This window comes from Pseudopipra pipra, chromosome 5, assembly GCF_036250125.1.
Source record: "Pseudopipra pipra isolate bDixPip1 chromosome 5, bDixPip1.hap1, whole genome shotgun sequence".
Classification (NCBI taxonomy): Eukaryota; Metazoa; Chordata; class Aves; order Passeriformes; family Pipridae; genus Pseudopipra; species Pseudopipra pipra.
Window position 1 is genome coordinate 71,466,884 of NC_087553.1, and position 18,750 is coordinate 71,485,633.

At 40.8% G+C, this 18,750-nt stretch overlaps 1 protein-coding gene and 1 long non-coding RNA gene across 2 annotated transcripts in view; one reads left to right on the plus strand and one right to left on the minus strand.

Moving 5' to 3' along the window:
• Positions 1-18,750, minus strand: part of TAF3 (TATA-box binding protein associated factor 3) — a 116,841-nt gene that overhangs the window by 34,479 nt on the left and 63,612 nt on the right. The window lies entirely within an intron of this gene.
• On the plus strand, positions 10,063-13,792 carry LOC135415038 (uncharacterized). The gene is made up of 2 exons (XR_010430948.1): positions 10,063-10,364; positions 13,492-13,792. It is a non-coding gene; the product is annotated as an uncharacterized LOC135415038 (long non-coding RNA).

Below are 18,750 nucleotides of genomic sequence, written 5' to 3' on the forward strand. Positions count from 1 at the left end.
GCCAGTTGGAGTCCTAGAGAACATGGCACAGACTGGGAAAGACAAGATCTCTGCTCATATCCTGGCCCTGCCAAAAACCTACCCTGTCAGCTGGTTGATATTTAATTTAAGCAAAGTTCCAGTCTCTCTTCTGAGAACTGGATTAATATTTTGTTACATCACAGGGTGGTGACAGGATAAAACCATCCGGGTAAGACACGAAGATTTAAGAATAAACCAGTATTTCTTTGGTACAAGGTGAAGCAGAGTCAGACACGCTGGCCTAAAGCTGGACACCACTTGCTGCAGAAAGAATAACTTGATTTTAGTAACAGCAGCTCTTACCTCCAATGCTACAGTTAACATATTAAATGCACAAAGCTCTGGGAGGTAACAATTCCTGTGGAAGTCAACTCTTCTTATTACAATAATGCAAGATTTTGGCATTTGGTATTTGATATTAACTGTAGTATGGCAGATAAAAAGTATCAGCTATCAGAGCAAACCCACTGAGGATACAACTCACAAAGAGCAGATGTTTCCGCGCAACTCATAAATGACTATTTTCAACAATTAAATTTCTTCCATAACCCTTTTCTTTTTAGACTTGAACATTTTGTGTTCTAACAGAATGCAAAGTGGCCAAACAAGGTGTGCCAACAGATCTCGGAATTCTTTCACACATACTTCTGTTCATATCAGTCTCACTGCTCTTTTGCACTGCGTGGTACCAAGTCCCGAAGTATGGAATTGGGAGAGTCAGGGTTTTTAAGGAAAATTAGGACTCAGGAAAGGAAATAATGTGGAAAGGCCTGCACTGAAATCTTCAACTCATCTTCCTTTCCAAGCATACACTCCTTAGGAGCGCATGGATATCAAGCTGGGGGTTTTATACACAGCCAGCTCAGCCTCTCAAATGCAAGGAAGGAAGAGATCGCTCCCACCCAACATATGAAACTTTTTAGTAAAAAAAAAAACCAGGAAAAAAACTTCCTGCAGACTTCCAGAATAATTTTCCTATGGTCTAGTTCAAGCATGGGATGAAGCCAAAGATAATTTTTTGGAAATTTTAAGTCATTAAGTCAAGAGCTTACATCCCTATCATATCCTGATAAGCAGGGGCTTTCAATTTCTGTTTAAAATAAAGGGTTTTTTTCTTACGCCATGATATGTTTTATCTCTTTAACTTGTAATAACAATGGGCTTTTCCCAAAACAAACAGAAAGTGTGCTTGTAGTCCATAAAGGAAATTAATGGAAGAGGGACAAAATTCAATCCTGATATCCTACAGGCCAATATCCTGATAGTCTAATGGAATATGAAGACACTAAGATACCTGCAATACACTTGCAGCTTAAAAAACTGGATTTTATAGAGATACTTGTGTATATATGTATATTTATAATTGTAATTCCTCTGCCCTACAAAAACAACTGATCACTGATGTGACCTGTTTACCAAACAGGTGATAAACCAACAGATTTCTCTTTTACTGTATAAGATCGACCAAGCTATCACCAAACCCTGGCATTTTCCAGTTGGTATTTTCTATGGGAAGAGAGTTGGTAAGAGAGCACCATAAAGGAGCTCATCTTCCATGTGTCTCAAATATTTCCACTGACACTGCCAGCAAGCATGAGAACAGGGTATTGATAGTTTGCCAGAAACAAACCACAACTCCTAAAGCTGCAGTTCTACATCACCTTGTTCCTTTAAAAAGAAACAGTCCAATTCTTTCATTTGTTGTGGTTCAAGCATTTGTGCAGGAGAATGGGGAACTAAAAAAAGGCTAAAATAAGAAAGATTATCTACTGGTCTGAGCTCAAATCACTAATCTGGTCTGTCATGATACTACTCAAACATTTGGGCTAGAACAAGTCAGAGGAAAGTCCTGCAGCTCCTTTCTTATACCATCATCTTGCCCCCTCTCCATAGTGCAGTGACTTAACGGGCTGACTCAGGTGGAAATACATCTGGGGGTGGAAGAAAAAAACCAAAGACAAAGTATTTTACTGTACAGTTGGCAAAGTAAAAATCCCACCTCGGGATCACACAAATCTAAGGTGTTGGAAAGAAGAGGAGAGAGGTGCTGAGCATCACTCTGGGCATCAGATCTTGGCTAAGGGTATAATGTGAAACTTGGGCTTCCAGTGCTGCTTTAGGATACAGATACAATGAGAATAACACTTCTCAGTACTTAACTAGTGGCTGTCCTATTCTAGTATTTTTTAAAAAATGCAATTTTATGAAGCCAAATTACATAGGATTCTTAGAATGGCACAGCCAGATCCCTGCTGGGGACAGAAAAACAGTATTGGCAGATTGTTATCTGCTACACTCACCATCTCTCTCTGACCTGACAAAATTAGTCCTGAATCTGTGCTGCTACAGCAAGCAAAAAGGTGTTTCTATCTAAATACGAGGGAGAATTCATTTTTGCTTTGACTTTTTAACAGTGGCTCAACAGTTTTTGTAGATCACACACACATGAATGCACAGCAGTGCTGGGCTGATGTGCCTGGAGCTGTGATGCAGCTCTGGATGGAGAGGAGAAACAACTCCAGAAGCATCTGCAGGAAGAGGATGTGTGAGAACCAACCAGCTCCCTGTCAGCCTTGCCTCAGTCACTTTGGTGTTGCTCTGAATTATCTGTGACTGAGTCTCTCCCTCAAATCTGCAGAGCAGAGTGTGATGTGCAAACCACCACTGTTAGACCAAAACACGGAGCCAGGGAGAGAAAACCTCTGAACAAAATTTGGATTAACCTCCATGCTTTTTATTTCACTTTTTGCTCCCTCTGGGGTGTACGATCCTTAAAAGAACCGGGAACTCATCCCGAAGCACACGTGCAGGCACAGAGGTTTTCCCTTTAAAGGAGCATTTTGACTTCTAAAAAATAAAATTATTAGCAAAGACAAGGTAATTAGGCAATGACAATTCACAGAGTACAACCAATCAATAACAGAGTACATTAGCAAGACTGACAGAGGTGTGAAGCCCATACGTTATAAATGGCTCTATACTGACCTGTAAAAATGCAGCGTTTCCCTCACATTCGGCACAATAAAAAACTAAACTGCTATATAAGCAAGCCAACCTGAAATGACACCTAGTATTATAAATGGCCTAATCTATATGTTAATACTGTTGTATCACATAACTGCAGCAAGACTAAGATAACAATATGACTTTGGGGTTTCTATGGCTACATCCTGGGCTAACGTGCCTGAAAGGGCTTGCTGCTGACACCACACAAGCTTTCTGAGTGCTTCTCTTTGGTTATTTATGATATGATTTATGATAACGACAACATCTCCTATTTTCTCCCCTCGTCAGATACAATAAATTGCCATCGTTAATCACCGTTCTTGCTTCAGCTATGATTACAATAGTATAATAGGGCCTGGCTATGGTAATACTGTGTATTAAGGTGTTTTTTCCCCCCCTTTAAAGAAATATGCACAAGTAGATCTTTGTAGTCGATGTCAGTACCTGTAGTATTTTAATAATCTTCCCAGGAGTGTTTCTGGATGAGAATTCCCATTACAACTCAGATTCTGCACCGCTCCTCTTGCAAAGATCAAATTTATGATCTAAAGACTCAAAATCCACATCGTATTATCTGTATCTAATAATTCCCAAATATAATACGAGGGGTTTATATGCATTTTTTCTTGAGAAAAGGAAAGCAGACCGTCAGCCTTTTCACTTTGCACCTCTGTATCTAATCTTCCTGGCTGAGCTTTCCAAACCAGCTTTTCAAGTATCACAAATCTTACTAAAAACAAAAACACTGAACCCATATAAACATCTGGAAGGATTTTACAGCGCTTTTCCTTTTCTATATTATGGTCTTGTATAAGAAAATACACTCTTCTACCTTCAATAAAATCCTAGGTTAAAAACCCCCAGGCTTTTACAAATATTTTAGGAAGCAACTGTTGTACCCCCTGGCAGAGGAACAGACTAGTTATTTATTGCACTGGGGTACCTGTACCTCTTCCATACTAATAATTTTTACCTGGCATTGCAGAATTTTAGTCCTCCACTGATGTTCAACCTACATGTGCATTTGGGTACTTGGATTTAGCAGTGAGAAAATACAGTGATTGTTTAATTAATATCTTATTTTGCAATGGAGCTAAAGAACAGAGTAATAGGAAGGCGTAACTGTCCCACAGACAGCACATATTTCTTTCAGTTTACTACTTCAGACCTCACTCTTTCTCCCCAAAAGTTCAGAATTTAAACTCAAAAAAGCCTTGCTTTCTGTGTAACACATCTGTGAGAGCAGAAATGTGGTTTAGAGCCCAGGTTCTAGAATTTAAGAGTCACATTTCTCATCCTCAGGAGTCCCAGAGACAGCAAGTAAGAGACAGACACGATGGCACGGTGGGGTATTTTAGATTGTACTAATAAGCATATTTCTATTTATATTGCTGCTATAAATAGCTAACATGCCCTTCAGCCCAGAGATCATTAGTGACCCAACTCATTACTGGTTTTGTGGCAGAGGTGGGAGGGGAGGATGTGGCAATACTGATCAGCACAGGGGAGATGTTTGGCATGGAAGAAATGGGGATATGAAGACAGTGGTCTCCTATCAAAAGATGAGCTCATCTCAAAGTTCAGATGATAAACACAGACGTCTCTGTGCCAGGTGAGGCACAAAATCCACATGGAGGGAGAACTCCTCTGCCAGACAAGGTCTGGGATAAGCTACAATTACCTGTGTCTGCCTGTGACTCACTTTAGTCCTCAAAAAGAAACCTGGGCTACTTTGGGTCTTAATCTGTTACATTCTTGTTCACATGATGGAGCTTCTGCAGAAATGAATTCCCAGAAGGAAGTGCAGCTTAAAGACCTTCATCACTCTGGTTATGCAGGACAAATAGATGCAACTTTGCTGCCATAAAAAAAGGCTCTGAGTGTTTGTATCACCTTCAAATAACTTTTCAGTTCAACAACTCATTTGGCCATTAATTGCCTTTCCTCTCCTCCTCCTCTTGTGCATCACTTGCAATTGCAAGGGCACGTTTGAATCCAAATGATAAAGATGCTCAGGGCAAGAACCGTATCTGTGTTTTTCAAAGTGCTTTGGTTAGTCCTGGCACTATAAAAAAAAAAACAAACCCAACAAACAGGGCACGTATTCAGAGACTCTTCCACCCATCTTTTTGTCTTCATTGGGTAAGAAAGGGAAATTAAGTATTTTCCCAGCAACTAAAAAAATATTTTATAAAAATGAGGAAGATTTGGGGAGTGAGAAGTTTATCTCCAATAGATGAATTGAGAGGTATAAAAAAGTCAACTAGGTCTTGTGCTCTAGACTAAATTGGAAAAAGCCTGAATACTCTGCTAGGTGACACTCTGATCTGTGGCATCAATGCACAGTGGCACGAATTAAGACAAGTCACTGAAATTTAATTAAAAAAACAAATAAAAAAGCCCTGCCATTGACTGGAAGCTCTCACTAATGAGAGTGGAATTACTACATTTTCCAAGTAAAAAAAAGATGTGTTCATCCTGTGTCTTACTATACATAGCCACACCATACCCAGAAGTGTTTACCAAATATTCCAGCTCTTGGGAATGGGTCTATCCACTCATTTGTTTAAGGGATACCAGCAGCAATTAGGAATGCTTTTGCCATGCAGAGCCACGAGTTTATTCTAACAGTTGCTAACTCAGAAACGCAAATGCAGTTCCAGCTGACGACTCTGAACAGCCTCCAAAGCCTTCAGGAGGATGTGCTGACCACGCACATCCCGGGATTCCAGCAGTCTGAACTGGCACGGTGTGTCCTGGTACATATATGAAACCTCCCATTTGCTTGGATGAATTTTGAGCTACAATACGAATCCCATAACAAATACAATCTTCTTGATCTAGCAGAGAAGGAAATCACTGATGATAAGGTTTTAATAAAGCTTGACAAGCCTCAAAATTAAATTTGCTGGGAAGGGTTCACCCCCGAAACAGATACTTTCAGGCGGCCTTCACGAAAGAAGCCAAGGAAAGACTTAAAGAGAGGAAAATGTTTACTTTAAGAGCTTTTTTTCTTACAGCTACAAATCCAATTAGTGACTCTCTTTGTCTTCCAGCCTCTCTGCTTCATTCCGTACAGGAGCACATGTGTGTCCTGGCTCTCCCTGTAACCCTGCCCTGCTAAAGGTGCCCATAGGCAGAGAGAAAACTAATCAGGGCAGCGCAATCACCCATCCAGCAGCACTTCCCTGGCGGCACCGCAGAGCCATCTGACACCGGATCGGACGGCCTGAGACGCCACGGTGGGTTCAAAATGCCTCTGTCAGCACCGCTGGGAAAACACTGCTCCGGGAGCACGGGGTGACTGTGCTGAGCAATAACTCTGTGGGCAGCTTCCCTCCCCGGCAAGGAGCCCGATTCAGGAGGCCGTAGGAAAATTTAAACTGCATCCAATTTAAAACCTCTGCTTTTTTTTTCCGGTGACCTTATAATTTTTCAGGGACAGCTGCTAAAATGTATTGCTTCTTTCCGTAGGACCTCATGGATCACGGCAACATCTTCAAATAAATCTCACTTCCAAGGGAGCTCAGAGGCTGAAAACAGAGCACGGGAGTCTGTTAGATGCTCTCACTGTCCAAGGGCTTTTTGGGGACACAACTGGAAAGACCTCGTGGTCTTTTGCAAAGCCACAGCCACAAAACAATCCTACATGTCTGCGGTTACTGAAAGACTTTGTAGGACAATTAAGTTAAGCAAAAAGCAGTGAAAAACATCAGAGAAAAAGAATAAAAGAGATTCAAAGATATCAGAGTCCTGCAGGTACACTAGGAGAGCTAAGCATGGAGGTGAAATGACTGTGATAATACTTCTCTTGGCATTACTTGCAACGGATGCAAAGAGAGGATCCTCTTTTACAACAGTGACAGAACAAGGGGGAACGACTTCAAACTGACAAGAGTAGGTTTAAAATGGATATAAGGCAGAAATTCTTTACTCTGAGGGTGGTGAGGCCCTGGTACAGGTTGTCCAGAGAAGCTGTGGCTGCCCCATTCCTGGAACTGTTAAGGCCAGGTTGGACGGGGCTTGGAACAACCTGGTCTAGTGGAAGGTGTCCCTGCCCAGGGCAGGGGGTGGAACCAGATGGTCTTTAAGGTCCCTTCCAACACAAACTATTCTGTGATTCTGTGATTTTTTTGGGGAAGCATTAAGCAAATTTTAGAATATTGTCTCTGTTTAGAAACATTCCAACCCATTTTTTAAAATAAAACTTTACAGCTTTGACAAGGACCTCAAGGCCCATGTTGTGTGAAGCTGCACTTTACACTCAACTCTCTTCTTATGCCACAGCCTTCATTTGGATGCAAGGGCTGCCCCAGTGCTCCCAATGACCTTGGCAAAATTCTTAAAACAAAACAAAAACAAAAACCTACACTAAAAAACCTTCAGGACCTCAGGCTCTAAAGCTATTTTAGAATTAGCTTTGAATAATTGTCCCACAATAGGAGTTTTCTTGATTAATTGCTTAAGATAAGGCCTCCTTTTCCTTGCTGGCCTCCAGTGACTCCCTGCACTTCCCATAATCACTTTTGTCTCAGTCTCCTGTTCACTGGGAACAGCTAAGAGAAAAATCAGAGATACACCAACTCCATTACCTGAGGATTAGCCAGGAGATAACCCTATGTATTCCATTACTGACCATTATTTGAGTAATTATTCAATCAAGTTTAGACCATGTGAAAGATGCACTAATTGTTTTGCAGAGCTTGCCCAAGCTGTTTATCTAAGGGATGCAACTTGTGTCCTTTAACAAAACAAAAATGATGTGCTGATTGCAAAGGAAAATGAGAAGTGGCTTTGTATTGAACTCTGTATCCTAATTAGGCTTAACTAGGAGTTAAGGATCTATTTTGATCAAGTTTCCGCACAAGCTGGATTGGGGACATACTTGATTATAGAAATTCTGCAGGATATTGCTTTTCCATCTAAATTATTTTAAAAAAATGGTCCTCTGCCATTATTTTTCTAGCAGTTTATGAGATAAGCATCCTGAATATAGGGAAAGCAGGAGAAACAAACAAGCCAGCAACCAGCAGGCTTAATTTAAACAAGAAACTTGTGCACACATCGGTCCTAGACTCAGAGGGCTTGATACTCTGATTTAAACTGAATTAATGCCTTTTAGCTAAGTAATATTTTTCTTGGACACATGGGAGGAATGAAAAAAACCAAATGAAAACAAATTTAGTGAAGGAATTGGCTTCAGTAGGCAGTTTTACGTAACATTAACTTTCCACTTGGACATAAAAAAAATAGAAATCCTTCATTTCAGAGTTGTCGGATTCCCATGCAACCTTCCCCTTCCACAGACCTCAGGCTGGTTCACTACCAGGTGACTCCCCGCTGAGAGGGGACTGAAATTCTCAGGGACAAAAGCTGATGATCACCAAAGACCCCCCAAAAAGCCAAAAACTAAAGAGAAGTTTTTTATCTCAAGATACCAAACTGTTCTTAGTCATGAAATGTCACAAAAGCCTGTACAGCTGATGCAAAGTTAATCTGCAGCTATCCATCTGACCCTCTCTTGTTGTCACTCTTTCTAAACCCCTGTTGCATGAACTCAGACCTTTACCAGCTCTGTCTTCATGAGTTTTGTGGGGTGGAGGAGAGATTTACCTATGAATTGACCCAAATCCTACTAGCAGCAACAACCTGTTGTTCCCTCCTCTCCCCAGGATGAACTACGCTCTGGGTTGTATTACAGAGAAATAAATCGAAATGAGGGAGGTTTTCCCCCTTAATTTCTCTCACCTCCCAGTTCAAACTGTAAATCCACAGGGACCTGAATTAGGTTTGTAAATAGTGCCTTGCACCCCCACTACTGCCTGGATAAATCAGGAACAGAAACAACACTGAAGGTTTTCTTTCACATTTCTTTGTTTTTTCTTTTTGTTTTGATTTTCTGTTTTCTTTCAACCTTTTATTTTTCTTTTTTTCCACCTCTTCATTGCAGGTGTCTCTACCCAGGCAGGGGAACTGGAACCAGATAATCTTTAAGGTCCCTTCCAACCCAAACCATTCTATGATTCTGTGATTCTACAATTCATTAGCTGCCCCCTCCAAAATCCAGAAAATATTAGCTTTTCTGTATTACAGGTATTTTTTCTTTTTCCTGTCCCTCATTCTGAGCTGTCTTTTTGTCTAGCATTTAGCAGGAAGATGAAAACTAGATGAGGGAAGAATACATTTGCTTTTCATGTCACTCAGAATACTTTCATGCAGGTGACTAGTGGCCAAAGGTCACACTGAAGCAAAGGGTGAAGGACAAAAGACCCAGGAAACCCATGAAACACGGGACTTGTAAGAAGCAGCAAGAGGAGATAAAGAGGAGTTACACTGAACAAGCATTTCCAGGGCAAAATAAGGAAGATGGGACAAGAGAGTATGTTGTGGACACATGGTCAAAGGAGATGTGAAACAAGCCAGATTGTGCATGGGCAGCAATTGGTTGCTGTTTTTTTTCCATCACATGATTCTTAATCGTGCAAGTTTCGGTCCTCGAGGTCTTATTTAGGGAGGGTCTCTTCACTCTTGAGTTCTTCTGTCTCACACCTGTCACTACCAGGTGTAGCTACCAGGGCTTAATTTCTTATGCACATCCAGCAAAATAAAAAATGCCTCGGGATACTCTCAAATAAGAAGCTGCTCAGATGTGATGTAGCTCAGCAGTTATTAAAAAGTAATTACACCTCATATTCTCATGCAGCATTCATTACTTTCAGAAGGGGCTTAGATATCTAACTTTTAGATATATAACTTTGCAGGGATAGCTGAACAATCCCAGTTTGGTCACTAAGGTACCGATTCTCTTGCTTAAAATAGTGAGTTCAGTGTCACTGTGCCAAACCACGAGAATGTATCCGTCTGGCACGTTGCAGCCAAAACGAATTAGCTTACGATCTCCTGGGGTCTTCTGGCTTCTAATATAATGCCTGAGAGGACGAAGTTGCTTGCAATGACCAACAGCTTGGGACACGAGGCACTGACAGTTTAGACTTTCTTAGATGGTTTTTGCACGTTACCCTGGCTTCATCCACATTCGTCCCACAACATCCAGTGGCTGTACAACCACAGGGCAGATTAGGTCAGAGAGCTGAAGGACAAGCCAAAATTCTCCTCTCCTTCTTCCCCCAAACCCCCAACATTTATCCTCATCAACTTGTTAACCAGCTCAAAGGAGAGGGGGAGAAAGGAGCAGGCAGGGATGAGAACACCCTGCTCCTCCTGGCAGTGTCCCACAGCTGCAGCAGAGAAACCTTCCCCCCAGCAGCCTGACAGACACCAGGGGATCAGCCCTCCTGACCTGACAGAACACACATGATGGAAACACAACATTCAAGGTCAGTATATCACACTATAACTATACACTTCCTGTTGCTAACTTTGCTTTTTGTATTTCAGAAGAATTATGAATCGTTTCAGGTGTGATGGGACTTCCTTCATCTTCCCTCAAGGGTAGATATGGACACTTGTGTACCAATTGAGCCTCTTGCTGCAGATGGAGAAAGTTCCAGAGAAGACTTATTTAGATCTCTGACTTTGCAGAAGGACAGAGGATTCCTTTTCCAGCTGGGGCAGGAGATTTATTTATTTTTCTTGAATGGCATCTTTGACTCAGCAAAGATCACTCCTCAATTCACTTTCTAATTTTTTTCTTTCCCTCTTTTCCAGGAGTTGGACTTCAATGATCCTTGTGGGTCCTATGATTATTTTTACACCATATTATTCCCTAATAAAGTGGGAAAAGGAAAACCCTTTCCTCTCTCCCACCAAGAACTGTTACTGCTCCCAGTTGCCAGACAGACAGCAGAACTTCTGATAATGTCTAAAAATCTCTCTCAAAAAAGAAATATCACTGAAATGCAGGAAAAGGACCTGCCACCACTTCTTTTTTAGGGAGCTAAAGAGCCTTTAATAAAGAACTTCAGATCCAGAAAAAGATCTGAGTTTGTTTCATGCACTCAATCAGACCCTGGCAGACATGAGATTTTTGTTTTATTTTGGATCTTCTTCCCCTCCCCTACTATTTCTGAGCTAGAGAAATAAACACATAAGGTTGGTGTGCTCTGTGTACACCCAGGAACTCATTAAGTTCAGCCAAAATGACCTCCAGAACTGTGGGATGAAGTAACAAGAAAAATAAAGCATTAGGAATTTTAATACAATAACTATTTGCTTCCTTTTGCCACAAATTCTTTATGGGTTTCTAAGCTACATCTGCTACCACAGGATAAACATCTTGTGCTCTGGCTATTAAAGGCTTCCTACAAAAATCTAAGATTTACTCAGTTATCTGCACAGAAAACTGTTTAAAAAATCTAGGTGCCTTACAGGGAGAAACAAATCTAACCATAATCTGTGAGCAAGAACAAGAACACTTTCTTAATCCCCTAAGTAGGAAAGGTGTTGTCAGGACTTGTATCTACGCCTTCTGTAAATTAAAAAGGAAAAAAAATAGTCAGTGATGGTCAAAAGCATAAAGAACCAGGAGGAGAAAAGACAAGTTACAATTTTAGTCTGGACACCTGAGGAACTGTAAAGATATTATTTCCATTTTCAATATTCTACACCACCACAAGAGAATATTACCCTTGACATACACCAGACATGCTGAATGACAGAATGGCAAAAAATGTCATTTATCATAAGCAATATGATTAACAAGCTCTCTGACTGCTCAAGAATAGCAGGTATTTAGAGGCACAAGATACTCAATTCAGAATAAAAGTCTAAATTCATTCTTGCTCAGGAGTTAAGATTTTTGCCAAGCCACTGTTTGGGCAATTTTCTGTTTACCAAGACCAGATATTCCAGGATAACCTGCTCAGGGCAAGGCCACGTATTTTTACAGGCTCTTCACCCACAGATGGCAAAGAATTTGCACAGACAACCAAAATCACAGAATCACAGAATGGTTTGGGTTGTAAGTGACCTTAAAGATCACCCCGTTCCAATCCATTTGCCATGGGCAGGGACACCTTCCACTAGACCAGGTTACTAAATCAGGAGTCTCATCCTAAAGAGATAAAACCAAACAGGGCTCAGAAATGACAAACTCCTTATGTCACCATCATGCAAAATATTGGTGGCAGGGATGAAAACTCAAACTATAGGATGAGTTTGGAAATCTAATACCGAACCCATCAGCTCACCTTCTGCTTTAGAATAGGTGTGATCTGGCTAATCACATATTTTTAATATGGTCAGAAGGAGAGAGTCCATCTCTCACCCCTTGGATTAGGGAAGATACCTTGTTCATCTGCAGTATGATCTTGCATCTCTCCTTAGGAGAGACGAGCTCCTCCTGCCAATGAAACTGTTGGTTTCTCCTGGCAGGCAGAGCAGTTTAATTCCCTGCAATTCACTTATGAATTATTCGGGAATGACCACCACTTTTTGGCTGATGCCCATCTAGAAAAGGCATAATTTTTAATTTCAAAATAAATCACAAAAGGGCTGTGAGACTGTAACCTCCACTTTTTGTGCCACAACCCTCTCCTTGCCTCCACCCCCCCGCCAGTGCGGATTAGGATGGGGAGAGGGATGAATTATCTCTGGAGAACTATAAAAGATAGAATTGATTTTTGGTAAGAACTCCATGGAAGTTCTTAATACCTCCTTATCTTTGTGAGTAATACAGCAATGTTCCTCCGCTGAGTGAGCGCCTATCTTCGGAGCAATCCTTGCCAATGTTATCTCTGCAGAAAAGCAGCTTTGAAGGGCAGAAAATAATATATGTTCCCCACTGGTTGCAAAGGAGTTATGTCAAAACTTGTAATACAGAGTTTAGGTCCTGCACTACATATTTCCATAACTTAGGGGAATTCAACAAGTTGGCTGCTGTGTCACCAGCACGAGGCCGAGATAAGATTTGCCCACCCTGCATTGTGAAATTTAACAACTGTGAAGCATCTCAGAGCACCTGCACAAACCTAATGATGTGACACTGCCCAAATTCACTGTCTTGCATGTTAATATTTTTATTACAGAATGAATTTGTGACGCTTCTTTAAATAAATTTTAAAAATCCTTCATATTTGAGTATTTCCTGAAGAAAAGTGGCAAATTCTAGGTTCATAAAGGGAAGCAATTTCCTATTAGACTAGTAAGGAGGGATGGCAAAAATAGGTGTAGTTTTGGATGCACAAGCTATTTGCCAGGAGAGAGGCTTGTGTGCCTCTGCTTTTTTCCTGACCACAACAACCGATCTAAGAGGAGATCCCACCTCCTCCTCCAAACTGTCTGATCCTGACTGCAACATTAACACCAACACCTCTAATAATTTCAGGTAGTCCCCTACAACTTCTGAGTGTTTAGGTCAAATAGTCAATTTTCTGAGAAACAGAAGCCTTTGATCCAAAAGTTCCTGTTTCTGAGAAAGACTCATTTAAATGCGCCGGGATCTCTAATGTTACCTCCCTGCCAGACCAGGTTATTTATATATAATATTTTCCTCTTTATTTTCAGCCCTTGACAACCAGCAAGGAGAACACATACAGAAAGCATCTTGCAGCTCCCCTGAACACAATCCCCTGCTGCAGCCGAGCAGTCTCTCCGGAGAAAAAGAACAACTTTTTGGTCATCTACTGAAGCCAGTAATTCTGTTCTTCGGACTCCCAGGATTTCTGCTATCTGATGGAATATTTAAGCGGAGACTTCATTCCCCCGGTGGAGCGCCGACGGCTCAGCCACTCCACTCCGGTGTTCAATGAGCTCTTGTGTTCTATTACAGAATAAATGCGATTTTCTGCCCAGCTGGAAAATGATACTTCTTCCTAGTGCAGAGATTTGTACCCCACTCCAACCCGCCTAAATAGGTCACAGTTACATTTTCACAATACCACCAATATATCCCTTCAGAAAATGCAAAAGCTTGGTGCACCCAGGGCAAAGACTATCAAACATGGACTACTGCAGACTCTTCTTAGCAAGGAAAAAATAAATCAAACTAAGGAACACGTTACATCTCTCTATAAAACCTCTCCCTCGGCCCGGCGGGTTGGAAGAGCCCTCCCATATCTCTCTCTCTCATCAACTTTCCTATTTCAAGGAGATTTGAAGGCCCTGCTCTGGCAGTGACCGGCTCGGTGGTGCTTGACAAGACACAGCTCCATGCCTGACTCCCATCCTCTATCAAATGGGGATTATTGATATTTTCCCCCAAGTGCCTTGAGCTTTCTGAGTGTACCAAGAAGCCTTATTTTTTCCTGTGCCTGCCCCAAATAAAACAAGCTCTGTCAATCCTACCAGCACTGCTCTACATGGTGCAAGTCTCCCAAAAATATGGAGTTTGAGGTCTAGTTAGATGACTTGAGGAAGCAAAAAGTGAGATATGTTGCTCAATTTCTTCTTCATCTGCCTCCTGTGCATGCTTTTCTTACGTTGTTTTACCAGTCGAATGATGGTGGGACTTGATGATCTTAAAGTTCTTTTCCAACCTTAACACTATATGATTCTATAAAGTAATTAAGCACTGGTTAACATGGCCTTCAAAAGCACATGTTGTTTTCAGCCACCCTGGTGTAACTCTGGAGTAAGCTCAAAAAAGTCAAGTGAGTAAATCTCTGCAGGTGGAGAGACTGAAACTTTCAGTGTCAAAACACATTCAGGGAAAATGAAGCAAAATGTGGAGAAAGGGGATGCTCAGAATTGATTTTTCCAACAAGGCATTTACAGGCACTCCAAACACCACCTCCACTTCAAACATAAAATAGTCATTGTGTGGATTTGTTACAGTACAACTCACTAACATATTTGATTCCACATTATCTGGAACTCCGAGTTATCCGAGGTCTCATCTTCTTAATGGAAGGGAATGTACAAAAGCAGAGCACTCACTTGAACACACAATATATTATCTATACAAATTGGGACTCTTTCAACAGACAAACTTAAAAACCAAATTATGGTTGACTATTAATTTGATACTCTGCAGTAGAAAACACCACTTAAAGCCTCATGGTTTATAAAGCCTTTTAAGGACACTTCTTGGCATTACAGAACACCAGATCTTCACCATGCGCTACAACTCCGTAGAAAGCTCCCATGAGAAGAAATTTTTTGGTAGTTGGTTGTTGCAGCTGAGACCTTACCAAATATTAAACAAATACAGTGCTGTGGGCTAAGATATCAATATTATAAAAATGTTTCTTGGCATAATATCCCAGTGCTGTGCCAAAAGCAAAAATTCCTGCTGAAGCAACGTGCTGGGTATCTCAAAGGAAATTTGGAAGCAAAAAACACAGGCAGTCTTGCCTAATACACTGATCCAGGAGCCAGTGCAATTCAACTTTTATCTTTGCTTCACTACAGCTACCTCTAAACTAAGGTGCCTGCAAAATAAATTCAGAGCCCTGCCTCAGTTTCCCCAGTTTTAGAGACTGGAGAAGCTACTTGAGAATGGTGAATTCAAAGTCAAACACGTATTTGCCAAACACACAGAGAAATGCAAATTGCTTTTCCTTTTCAAGAGTCTTTCTGCATTTAACAAAGTCAAATGTGAGCGATATCACCACTGAGAGGTTTCTATGTGGGAGCAAATAGTAGTTTCTAAAGCACATGGGGTTTGTCTTAAGCACAGGTATTTTTGAACTCAGGGTCATATTCTCAACAGCATTACTTAGAATCACAGAATTACAAAACGGTTTGGGTTGGAAGGGACCTTAGAGATCACCCAGTTCCAACCCCCTGTCATGGGCAGGGACACCTTCCACTAGACCAGGTTGCTCCAAGCCCTGTCCAGCCTGGCCCTGAACACTTCCATGGATGAGGAGTCCATAACCTCTCTGGGCTATCTGTTCAAGTGCCTCACCACCCTCACAGACAAGAATTTCTTCCTCATATCAAATCTAAATCTACCCTCCTTCAGCTTAAGGCCATTCCCCCTTTTCCTATCACTGAATGCCTTCATGAAAAGTCCCTCTCCAGCCTTCTTGTAAGTCCCCTTTACTTACATTTTGCAGTGTTTTACAAAAAAGCCCAACAAACTTCAGCAAATTAAGAATAATAATAACTTTCAGCAAAAATAGTATTTTTTATTTCTTACGCACTCAGAAGAACCAACCTTAATTTGCCAACTCCCTTAATTAAACATTAATAGAAGCTCTAACTTGCAATCAAAATTCTATAATGAAAATGGTAACTCCCACATCTCATTCTGCAGCTTTTCATCAGCGTATGATCCAGACTTTAGCTGTGTAGCACCAGACATGCCACAAACAGCACAGCACAGTACAATTTACTGCATAAAAATTCAAGTCCATAGTGCAGTGACAGATACTTGGATGCTACTGGGCAGTTCATGTTATAAACAGAGGCATTTCTCTTGAAAGTTCAATAAGGTTGAAAGCCAAAACAGTGATACGGCATCAGGGATTTATCATCTAATAATAAAAGACTGTTTGTTCCTCCAGATCTGCTTCAAACAAGTGGAGTCTCATGCTGAAAGAGCAGGTTCAGAAGGCATGCAGCTCTTCAATTGCACTCCTTATTGTATGCTTTATATTAAAGAAAGCAATTTAACTTTTGAGGACAAGAAAATTATCTTGAAACTGAAGTCCTGCCTAAGCTCAAGGCCAAGTTAGAAAAGAACATATAAAATTATTAAAAGGTCTTCAATTATTATGATAACTGGAACACTCACAACAGCTGTAATTCAGGGTGCCTACACATTTTAATTATAACCCCCAGTTTCAGCAGGTTATAGCTTTCTCTCTCTATCATGCTAAAATTTATCAGGTCTGGCCTGTCACAGCCTTTAAGCAAAAAAAGTTTAGGTCACATTGTTCACTTCTGCTCCAATCATGGGAAAGTAGAACAAAAAGAAAGTAACTGCATTTGTGACAGAGATGGAAACACTTGAGTACTCTCTCTTAATGAGAGATTTTGGAGATTTTTGGTGAGAACTATGTATGGTATCACTGAATCCACTCCTGTTATTCAATAAATTATAAAATAACGTGAGAATTTACGTGGCTGTCAAAGCAATGTGAAATGGAGGGGCACCATTGTCAAAGAATCCTAGAATGGGTTGGAAGGGGCCTTCAAGATCATCTCATTCCAAGCCCCCTGCCAGGGGCACCTTCCTCTAGCCCAGGTTGCTCAGAGCCCCATTCAGCCTGGCATTGGCTGAAGCTGTTTTACACCAGGTATTTAAGCAAACCAATCGGCCCCACTTCCACAAGTACAAATGAGGTTTCCTTCATAAACAAGTCAAGGCTTTTGGATCTTTGTCTCCCTCCTTATCAAGCACAAATGGACAAAACTGGACTCTGCAGAAACGATCTGGTGCAGCATTCTCTGGACCTCAACTTTCTACTCATGGACTTTGCTATAGCAGTAAACCCCTTCCCTGTCTGTGCAAGGTTTGATGAAAGGCACAACTCTGGTCAGCACAGAACAGACAATCTGCTACTGTGCAGCCAAAATTAATCCTATTTATGTATATATATGTTTGCTTTTTTTTTTTAAACATCCAACAAATTTAATGCAAAACCATCCCAAGACAGAGACAGGTATGTCTGCTAACTCTTGAGAGACTGGAAGTGCTTTGACACTGTGGATGGGCCCAAGTGATGATCTGCTGGTTGTGTATGTGCTGCCAGAAGAGAAAAACTAACCTAGGTTCATTCACATGACATACACTGATTAAAATCTTACTGTTCTTCTAAAATGCTCCTCTGGACTGTAAAGTACAATGTAAATACAGATTCAATGTAAAGGTAAAGTATAATATTACAAGTGAATGAAATTCAAGGACAGAAGAATCTCATTTATACACAACGACGAGTATCTATAAAACTATATATCAATGACTAAATTAATTATTAGGATGTAAATATCAAGTAAAACTACTGTATTATAGTTTTGTAGATCCAGATTTGCCAGATGGAGCTCCAGCAAATCACTGCTCTGAGTGCACAACCTCATGCTCCATCCTTTCCTGTTTTAATGATATGGTGCACGTGAAAAAATAAATTGTGATGGTAACACTGTCATGCAATGACACTTGAACATTCTATGTCCAACCTCACCTGAATTTTTCTGAGCTTAACAAGTGCAACCTCATATGTCTCAATGTTGAAAAGAAGGATGTAATATAGTAGTAGCACTGAATTTATGATTGCTTTTATTAAAGAAGCATCTTGGAGACCTCAGCTAACAACAGAATTCTGTTGTGGTAGATGCTGTCCAGACTTAACCTGAAAAGACCTCAGTCAGAACAGTTTACAAATCAAATATGGAAGACATACCTAAGCTGAAGGACAGGAAATATTACTGTAATAATACTGATTTATGAAGGAAGTGACCTACCTAAGGTCACAAAGCAAGTCTGACCCCGGTCTCCCAAATCCCAGTCCACTAATTGCAAAACTGTTCTTCGCCTTCCTCCTGAGGTGAGGAGTTGGCACAGCAAGGAAAGCACAGCTCCAATAGTCTGTGCAGGATCTCAAAAGGACTTTTTAAATGAGGTACATTATCCTTCTTGGTGGACTAAAACACAGTGCTGAAAACCACAACTACACTGTCCCTTCTACACCAGCCATGTTCAGAAAATTTAGCATATACCACTGTCCTACCACCCAACAGCAAGTCCTCTATACATAATATTCTATTTATTTGCAGGATATACTGGTGTACTAAGTGTATTTTTAAAGTATTACATCACACTAAGGTGTTAAAATACCCATTTCACAGGTGAACAAACCGAGATTAAATGATACAAGA